Genomic DNA, 9,788 nt, shown 5'->3' with positions numbered 1-9,788 from the left:
ACAGGCTCCATAGGAAATGAATGGAGAGCGAGCAACGTCGCCTCCCGTGTGTCGAGCCCTTTAGGGGAAACTATGAAATCTGTGAAATGAGCATGTGACAAATACGATCTTGGTCTCTGGACTCTGGTGGGGCCTTGTATCTGTTCCAGCACTAAGAATTAACCTGAAACATCACTGGCTCCACTGAATTCTTGCCCTAGTYCAATGCGTTTGTCTCCAAGCCCCGCTGGACTGGCCTGACAGTCAAGTTCATCCACACCAGACTGCCATCCATATCTTTATGGACCTTGCTTTGTGCACTGGTGCACCGTCATGTTGGAAGAGGAAAGGACCGGCTCCAAACTGTTACCACAAAGTTGGGAGCATGGAAACATCAAAAATGTCTTGGTTTGCTGAAGCATTCAGAGTTCCTTTTACTGGAACTAAGGGTCCAAGCCCAGCTCCTGAAAAATAACGCCACACCATAATCCTGCCTCTAACAAATTTTACACAATGCAGTCAGACAAGTACCATTCTCCTGGCAACTGCCAAACCCAGATTCAACYATCAGATTGCCAGATGGAGAAACGCTCCAGAGAACACGATTCCTCTGCTCTAGAGTCCAGTGGTGGCGTGCKTTACTCCACTGCATCTGATGCATTGCATTGCGCTTGGTGATGTCTGGCTTGRATGCAGCTGCTCGACMATAGAAACCCATTCCATGAAGCTCTCTGCAGGCGCACTGTTCTTGAGCTAATCTGAAGGCCACATAAAGTTTGGAGGTCTGCAGTGATCGACTCCGCAGAAAGGTGGCAACCTCTTCGCAGTATGCACTTCAGCATCCGCTGACCCCGCTCTGTCAGTTTACATGGCCTACCACTTCATGGCTGAGTTRCTGTCATTCCCAAACACTTCAATTTTCTTATAACACAGCTGACAGTTGACTGGAATATTTAGGAGCGACTGRATTTGTTGCACAGGTGGCATCCTATCACAGTTCCACGCTGGAAGTCACTGAGCTCCTGAGAGCGACCCATTCTTTCACAAATGCTTGTAAAAACAGTCTGCATGCCCTGGTGCTTCATTATATACACCTGTGGCCATGAAAGTGATCATGAAAGTGATTGGAACACCTGATTCTGATAATATAGATGGGTGAGCAAATACTTTTGGCATAATACTAGAGTATCTCTATCAAAATGTTGGACTGGTTGTAGACGAAGACAGTTTGGTGAGACAGGCTTTATTTTCTTCATTTTTATAAAGGAAGATTAACTTCTGACATAAATAACTTAAATAAAAATCTTTTACCTGGTTTGAAGCTCAGGTTCAGGATCAGTAGTTGGAGGATCTGTAGTTCTTGGTGAACCATGAGGGTCTGTGGTTCTGGGTGAACCATGAAGGTCTTCTGTCTTCTTGTCCTCCTCTTCTTTCTGAAAGAGATTCTCCATAAATAAGTTTTCTATTTTCTCCAMGAGCACAGATTAAACTTTTAGATATTTGTAGGGTTTGGTTTTAAAGATCTGAGAGTTCAAGTCCTCCTTAAACCTTCTTCAACACCAGATTCAGCTTCAAACACTTAGGGCCTTACCCAATCAGTGGCTACTCCCTCRCSCTACTCCCTACACACTACACTCACTGTGAAGCCCCCTCACAGCTGAACTGAGTCTCYTTGATGGCGTTGTAAGGTCTAATTATAAACCCTCCTCTTTTGAGAGAGGCTATCCTCACACTACCGGAACAGGAAGCTGTAATCACCATRGTAACAGTCCAAGYKCTGGCAGCGACTGAATGCCGGAGAACGAATGCCGTAAGATCGTCTAGAAAACGTTTTTTTAAYAGACTAAAGAAAATATTTAATTAGGCCCAAATTTTAGAGTTTTCAGACATGACTTTATGTGTAAAAAACACAGCGTAATAACTAGTCAAAACAACTGCCCTTTTAACATATTTAAAATCATTTATTTACTTTTAATTTTTTTTCTTTCTTTTTTAAATATGGACCAGGGTTCTGTGTCTTTAATAAAGTTTGAATTGATCTGAACATGATTTATGTGAAATTMTATTTGTTGGTGAGGTGTTTACTTAGTAAATATGTGTACAAAACATATGTGGAACTTATATTTATACGTCCCGTGCTCCATTCCAACCACTATTTGGTGCTGCACCTGGTGCTCAAGTCTGCATTGGATGCTGACTCGCTGTGGAGGGTTTAATAAGCCACTCGCCCTCGTATCTAACTGGTTTCAGATGGGACTCAATATGGCCAACTCTCCACGGGCACACTCAAACGGAGTGAGGAGTGAGTAGGGCGCGGGTGTAGCCACAGATTGGGAAAGGCCCTTAAAGTGGGTTTTATTAGAACCTGGTGTCCAAATGGAGACAGAGGAACAGAAAAGAGTCTTAAAACTGATCAAATACCTAAATCTGATCCCTCCATGTTGGACTTGATGCTGTTAAACTAAACTCATCTGTCATTATGGATTATTCTTACAGCAAAAGGTCTGAGTGTTGACTGGAAGCAGAGAAAATGAAACTAAAAGAAGAACCAAGAGTCCAATAACCTTCAGCTGGATGTAGAGCGCTGAGTTCCCGCTGGATTTTATGGTCCTGTGGATCTCCTCTGGAGTCAGAGGTTTAACTTTCAGAGGCTCAAGTTTTCTGCATCTAGACGTTACAAAGAGCTGAAAAGGTTCACCGTGAGCCAACAGGGGAAATGTGGACCTCAGGAGGTCCAGGAAGCCCTTCTCTTGTAGACCTCGAGGACACTGAAGGTTCTGGATCGGATATTTTTGAAACACTGGAACAGAAAACAAGAACTTCTTGTGAGGAACCAGTTTCACTGATCAAACTCTGGACTGTAGAACTTTGTAGATCACCAAACATCCTTGAATAAAAACTAAGAAGGTTTATGGAAACTTCAGATGCAGAACCAGTAAATAATTCATAGATGATATCTTACAGGAAAGTTCAACTCTCCTCCTTTACAGAAGCACTTTCAAAGAACGTTGGAGAACTTTAAGACATTAGTTTCTAACCAAGTCTGATATGCAGAGACAGAAAGNACATGACTTTATGTGTAAAAAACACAGCGTAATAACTAGTCAAAACAACTGCCCTTTTAACATATTTAAAATCATTTATTTACTTTTAATTTTTTCCTTTCGTTTTTAAATATGGACCAGGGTTCTGTGTCTTTAATAAAGTTTGAATTGATCTAAACATGATTGATGTGAAATTCTATTTGTTGGTGAGGTGTTTACTTAGTAATTCTGTGTACAAAACATATGTAGAACTTATATTTATACTTCCCGTGCTCCATTCCAACCACTATTTGGTGCTGCACCTGGTGCTCAAGTCTGCATTGGATGCTGACTCGCTGTAGAGGGTTTAATAAGCCACTCGCCCTCGTAYCTAACTGGTTTCAGATGGGACTCAATATGGCCAACTCTCCACGGGCACACTCCAACGGAGTGAGGAGTGAGTAGGGCGCGGGTGTAGCCACCGATTGGGAAAGGCCCTTAAAGTGGGTTTTATTAGAACCTGGTGTCCAAATGGAGACAGAGGAACAGAAAAGAGTCTTAAAACTGATCAAATATCTAAATCTGATCCCTCCATGTTGGACTTGATGCTGTTAAACTAAACTCATCTGTCTTTATGGATTATTCTTATAGTTAAAGGTCTGAATGTTGACTGGAAACAGAGAAAATGAAACTAAAAGAAGAACCAAGAGTCCAACAACCTTCAGCTGTATGTAGAGCGCTGAGTTCCCGCTGGATTTTATGGTCCTGTAGATCTCCTCTGGAGTCAGAGGTTTAACTCTCAGAGGCTCAAGTTTTCTGCATCTAGATGTTACAAAGAGCTGAAAAGGTTCACCGTGAGCCAACAGGGGGAAGGTGGACCTCAGGAGGTCCAGGAAGCCCTTCTCTTGTAGACCTCGAGGACACTGAATGTTCTGGATTGGATATTTTTGAAACACTGGAACAGGAAACAAGAACTTCTTGTGAGGAACCAGTTTCACTGATCAAACTCTGGACTGTAGAACTTTGTTGATCACCAAACATCCTTGAATAAAAACTAAGAAGGTTTATGGAAACTTCAGATGCAGAACCAGTAAATAATTCATGGAGATGATCTCTTACGGAACAGTTTCAACTCTCCTCCTTTACAGAAGCACTTTCAAAGAACGTTGGAGAACTTTAAGACATTAGTTTCTAACCAAGTCTGATATGCAGAGACAGAAAGACAAAGTAAATTTAAGATGTAGGACAGAGTTCATCAGGATGATTATTCCTCCATATGAGCTCCATCAGAATAAGATTCATTCTAATCTGTCCACWGCTACAGGAGATATTTTACTAACAGACATTAGYTGCAGAMTGGAGTGTTTGAKACTCACCAGGAAATGACAGAACYTTTATGTGAGGATCCYCCAGAAAGCAGAYCCTGAGACTCAGATGGTCCTCAGTGTRGCTGACTTCAGGTCCAGTGGACCTCCTGACAGAAGAACCTGAGCTGCAGGACCACAACAGATCAGATTAAAGACTGAACAGCAAATGTTAGCACACATCTGTCAACAGAAACATTAAAGCAACTCTAAAAACTGTAAAAACATACATACATACAAATTAAATTCTTCACAGAAACACTGAGATTTCTTTAATCCTTCAAAAAACTTTATTCTGTCTTAAATCTGCTGCAGCTCCTAGCAGAGTAATCCTCTCTTACTTTTAACTGATGTTCTATTTCCAGCTAAAAACCWTCAGTTAACTTTGATATTCTTGACCAGGGGTGCCCAACTAGTCGCCCACCAGCTGATTCCCAGGTGCCCATGCAGCGCAACCTTGCTGCGGAGCCTCTAGCGCCAGCTTTGAGCGTTGCATCCTGGAGTGGCTGGTCTTGATTGTAAGCTCTGGTTCTGCCCTACATGGTGAAAGTTGAATTAAGTCCCTGCGACGTTCCCCCGTGGAGCAATAAGCAAAAAACCTCCAAAAGTACGCACCGTTGGACCTTCGCCAGGGGTGGTTTTAGCCCTCCTCCCCAGGCGAGGAGCATCGGATCCCGGAGTGGCTGTTCAGGTTTTAAAGCTCTGGTTCTGCCCTACAAGCTGATACTTGAATGGAGTCTCTGTGACATTGCCCCGCAGAGCTATAAGCAAATTACACACGACAGTGCATTTTACGCACATTTTTGGGAGGAAATTTCAACCTTCATTTGCTTCTCCCGCGGGCTCTCACCATCGGATCCGGGAAAGTGAGATGACTTTGGAAAGCTACGGTCCTCCTCTACAAACTGGAGGGGGTTGCAAGTTCCTGGGWCGTTCTACCGCGGAGCTATTAACCAACGACCGGCTGAAAAAGGCACTTTGGCGGGCGATATAGTACTCAATTTACTCCGGAGCCTCTAGCGCAGGCTCTGAGCGTCGGATCCGGGCGGGAGATGGCTCATTTTAATGTTCTGGATCTCCGCTACAACCTGGAGGTGGTTGCAAGTTCCTAGGACATTCCCACGCGGAGATATAAGCAATCAAATGTCATCGGGCGAGCKCCGGCGGGTGAAACGGCTGATTTCCAGCACGGGGCTGCTTGTGTTGATGCAGGGAAATAAAAGGAAGAGGTCCAGTGAGGTGGAACCGTGGTCCTACGTCCAGCACCCACTCTCCCGCCTGGATTTAGTCAGAAACACCTGGCGGGCGATATTTCTGCAAAAATGCATAAAATTCAGAAACCTACCTGATGGATCTGTTCCAGGCAATAAAAGGAACAGATCTGATCAGGTGAAACCGGTCCTGGAAGCGCAGCACCGGGTTTTATAGCTGCCTGCGAGAGAGTTTTATATTGTGTGCTTTGATTTTGAAAAAAAGGGCAGTACTCTTGTGGTAGCCACGTTGAACCTGATAGATTTTTGTTTTGTTTTTCCTCCCCTGTATGGAGAATAGAGAGATGGAGATGAGTTCCCATGCTCCAAAGTTATTTGACTCWGTGGTTCTCACTGGGCATGTTTTCAGCCACCATAGCTCGCACGTTACAGTGAGTACTAATTGAAGGAGGTAAAAAAAATTGATCCTTTTTGTTCAAGCATCACTTTTGTGTTTCTCTGTCAGGAGTTAAATAAGGATTTTATCTTTTCTTTTTTTGTAGGTAAATATATGGTTAAGTAGATAGCTTTGTTTGACAATACTTTAAATTAAATAAAACTAGCAACACATTACATTCTGTTTATTTACTTTAAAGGAGGGGTAGGGAGACCATATTATRTTTTTTTGATACTGAGACTGGACGAGTAGCTCTCGGCAAACAGCCGACTTCAAAAGTAGCTCTTGGTTCAAAAAAGGTTGGGCACCCCTGTTCTTGACTTTTAGCTAGCCTTTAACTTCTTCTGGCAAACCTTTAGCATCTTTTAGCTAAGATTTAACTATTTTTAGCTAACCTCCAGCTTCTTACAGCTAGATTTAGCTTTAACAGTCAATTTCAGCTCCTTCAGTTAACTCTTTGAAGGTTTAGATTYAAACTCTATACGAGTGCTCATCCAAGAGTTGTGATTCCATACTTTTTGCCAGGGGTTGTATTAGACGTCAACACTCAATCCACTGGAACGAGGCACAGGAATTGATAAACGGCAAAAACCTTAGGTTTGGGAAAGCTCTCATCGCCCTGACAAGTACACTAGTTGGAGTTCTAACTGGGCACAATCTGCTCAACTGCCACAAAATTTTGATGGGACTCCATGAAAATGGTCTGTGTGATGCCTGTGGCATTGAACTACAGACATTTTTGAACTACTTAGGCCACTGCCTGGCTCTGACCAGTAAAAGAATAAAAAATCTTGGGGACTCCTTTATGGATCCTGAGAAGCCTAGAACACAGTGTTTCTAACCTAGTGTCCTTCATCTGAGGGACACTAAGGCTTGAATAAAGACCAGTGTCTTTTCGGGGACAGCAATGGGTCCACTTAAGAGACCCTTGCTCATATGGGTTTTTTATTCATTCCCACATACCATAAACCATCAGACCCTGTTGGCTGGTAGGACTCTCGAGTCAGCTGAGTATCTGCAAGCCAAACAGGCAGAAGGCTTGGCTGTTGCTAAGGCAAAAGCTTGGATGTGATAGGGTTCAGTCTCAATCGGCTCTTTGATAAGATTCTGACAAAGCATGCAGCGACAGAGGCAAGGAAAACAGCACTTCACCAACTCTGTGTTCAGTGAAGGCAAGGTGAAGTTGACCTCAACCAGTGATGTTGTCAGGAGGAAGAAGCAATACTTCTCAGACCTTCTCAATCCCACCGGCAAGTCTTCTATGGAGGAAGCAGAGTCTGAGGACTTCAGAGTTGGTCTGTCCATAACTTGGGCTGAGGTAATGAGGTAGTTAAAAGCTCCATGTTGGCAGGTCTCTGGGGTTGGAGGAGATCCGCTCTGATTTCCTCAAGTCTCTGGATGTTGTGGGGCTGTCTTGGTTGACACGACTTTGCAACATTGTGTGGACATTGGGGCAGTGCTACTGGATTGGCAGACTTGGGGGGGGGGTCCTCTCTTCAAATAAGGGGACCAAAGGGTGTTCCAATTATGGAGGCATCCGTTTCCTTAGCCTCCAGATAAGGTCTTTTCAATGGGTGCTGGAGAAGACAGTCTGACAGTCCAACCTCAGATTCAGTAGGAACAATGAKGATTCCATCCTGGCTGTGGAACACTGGACCATCTCAAAACCCTAACTAGGGTCCTCGAGGTGTCATGGGAGTTTTTCCATCCATTTACATGTGTTTTGTCAACGTAGAGAAGGACTTTGTCTGTGTTACTCTAGGTACACTGTGGGGGGTGCTCTATGAGTATGGGATTGTGGGTTCATTGATAGAGACCATTCATTCCCTATAAAAGTGGTGTCAAAGTTTGGTACATTGCCAGCAGTAAGTCAGAACCCRTCAGGGTGGGAATTGGACTCCAGGGCTGCCCATCATCCCCGATTCTGTTCACAACTTTTATAGACAAAATTTCTCAGTGCAGCCAAAAGGTGGAGGGAGTCTAGTTCGGTGGTCTCACGGTTCCATCTGTTATTTGCAGATGATGTGGTTTTGTTGGTGTCATCAAACTATGATCTTCAGCTCTCACTGAGGGAATTTACAGCTTTCCAGAAATCATGAGGTTTTGATGAATTTGTAATTAAAGTATTCTGTTTTGGCTTTTCTAATTACAGAGGTACACTTGTTGTCAGAAAGCAAGCCAGGAACTTCCGGGTGAGCAAGCATGATGGCGACAGCTTAACTAGGTGGYTCCCCGACAAATTTTAAAAATCACAGGTTTTGTGCAAATGCGGGATATAAAATAAACTTAAAAWTAAGTTGAAATGCTGAAGTCTAAATCAAAGAGCACTCTGCTGTCTTGACAGTCAATGAGAGAAGAACAAACATATGAAGAAGGCACGGCTAACCTCTCGGACTMGGACGCATCACTAGCAGCTAACGATATAGATAACGTGACAGCTAATCTACAAACTATTCTCCAAGAAATAAAAGAATCACGTCGAGAAAATGATGAGGGCTTCCGAGAGGTTAAAGAGGAAATAAAGAACATAAACGGAAGATTGGACGAAGCAGAAACACGCATCTTGGAAGTGGAGAACAGGATTCAGCAGCTTGAAGAGGCGGCTATGAAGCTAAGTAAAGTGCAGGATGAGTTCGAAACAAAGCTGGTGAAACTTGAGGGGAGATCGAGATGAGAAAACTTATGACTCCATGGCATTGCTGAGGGCTCTGAGGATAGTTCACCATCTATCTCAGTCTTCATAGAGAATTTACTCAGAGATAAACTGAACACACAGCATCACTCAACCTGAATATTGAAAAAGCTCATCGCTCTCTGGGACCCAGAGCTCCACCTGAAGCCCCCCAATGTTATATTAGTCAAGTTCGCCACATCTAAAGTCAAAGACAAAAGACTAAAACAAGCCTGGCAAGAGAAAGGCTTCATGCTGAGAGGGAAAAAGTCATAGTGGATCACGACTATGCTCCARACGTGTTAAAACAGTGACACGAGTATCTTGAAGTGAAACGGGTCCTCAGAGAAAATAAGATCAAATTCCAAACCCCTTTACCAGCCAAGTTGAGGGTATTCTATGAAAACAACACAAGTGTCTACAACTCTGCAGCTGAAGCAACAAAAGACATGGTGGATTGAGGCTTCCAAATCACCATCATCCAGCCAACCACGACGTGGGTCGACAAGATCAAGAGAACGATGTGGACCAAGATGGGAAAGAATGAAAGAAAGAAAGCCAGTTCCTACAATCACCTGAACATCTGACAAGAGACAAAGCTTTGTGTCTTGTCCAACAATAAAATGATTTGCCCTGAAAACCAAGAGTTACACCTATCTCTATCAAAATTCTGGATTGGTTTCAGATGAAGACAGTTTTATTACCAGTTATTTTCTTTACTTTTATAAAGACTGCTGAACTTCAATAACTTTATTCAAACTTTTTACCCTCTTTGATGCTCAGCTGCAGGATCAGGAGTTGGAGGATCTGTGGTTCTGGGTGAACCATGAGAGTCTTCGGTCATCTTGTCTTCCTCTTCATTCTGAAAGAGATTCTCCATAAATACATTTTTCTAATTTCTCCACGAGTACAGATTAAACTTTTAGAGATTTGTAGCTTCTGATTTTAAAGATCTGAGGATTCAAGTCCTCCTTAAAACTTCTTCAACATCAGATTTAGCTTCAAACATTTAAAGTGGGTTTTATTAGAACCTGGTGTCCAAATGGAGACAGAGGAACAGAAAAGAGTCTTAAAACTGATCAAATATCTAAATCTGATCCCTCC

At 43.1% G+C, this 9,788-nt stretch overlaps 1 protein-coding gene across 1 annotated transcript in view; it reads right to left on the bottom strand.

Annotated features, from left to right (window-relative positions):
* Positions 1–9,514, bottom strand: part of LOC106511163 (zinc finger protein 664) — a gene marked incomplete at its 5' end in the record, with an annotated part of 13,614 nt that extends 4,100 nt beyond the window's left edge. The window contains 4 exon segments of the mRNA XM_013999911.1: positions 1,291–1,412; positions 3,722–3,957; positions 4,379–4,494; positions 9,452–9,514.
* Between the last annotated feature and the right edge of the window lie 274 nt (positions 9,515–9,788).

The sequence above is a fragment of the Austrofundulus limnaeus genome, unplaced genomic scaffold (assembly GCF_001266775.1).
Source record: "Austrofundulus limnaeus strain Quisiro unplaced genomic scaffold, Austrofundulus_limnaeus-1.0 Scaffold2559, whole genome shotgun sequence".
NCBI lineage: Eukaryota > Metazoa > Chordata > Actinopteri > Cyprinodontiformes > Rivulidae > Austrofundulus > Austrofundulus limnaeus.
The sequence above is the reverse complement of the archived record's forward strand: the minus strand, read 5'-3'. Positions and strand labels throughout refer to the sequence as shown.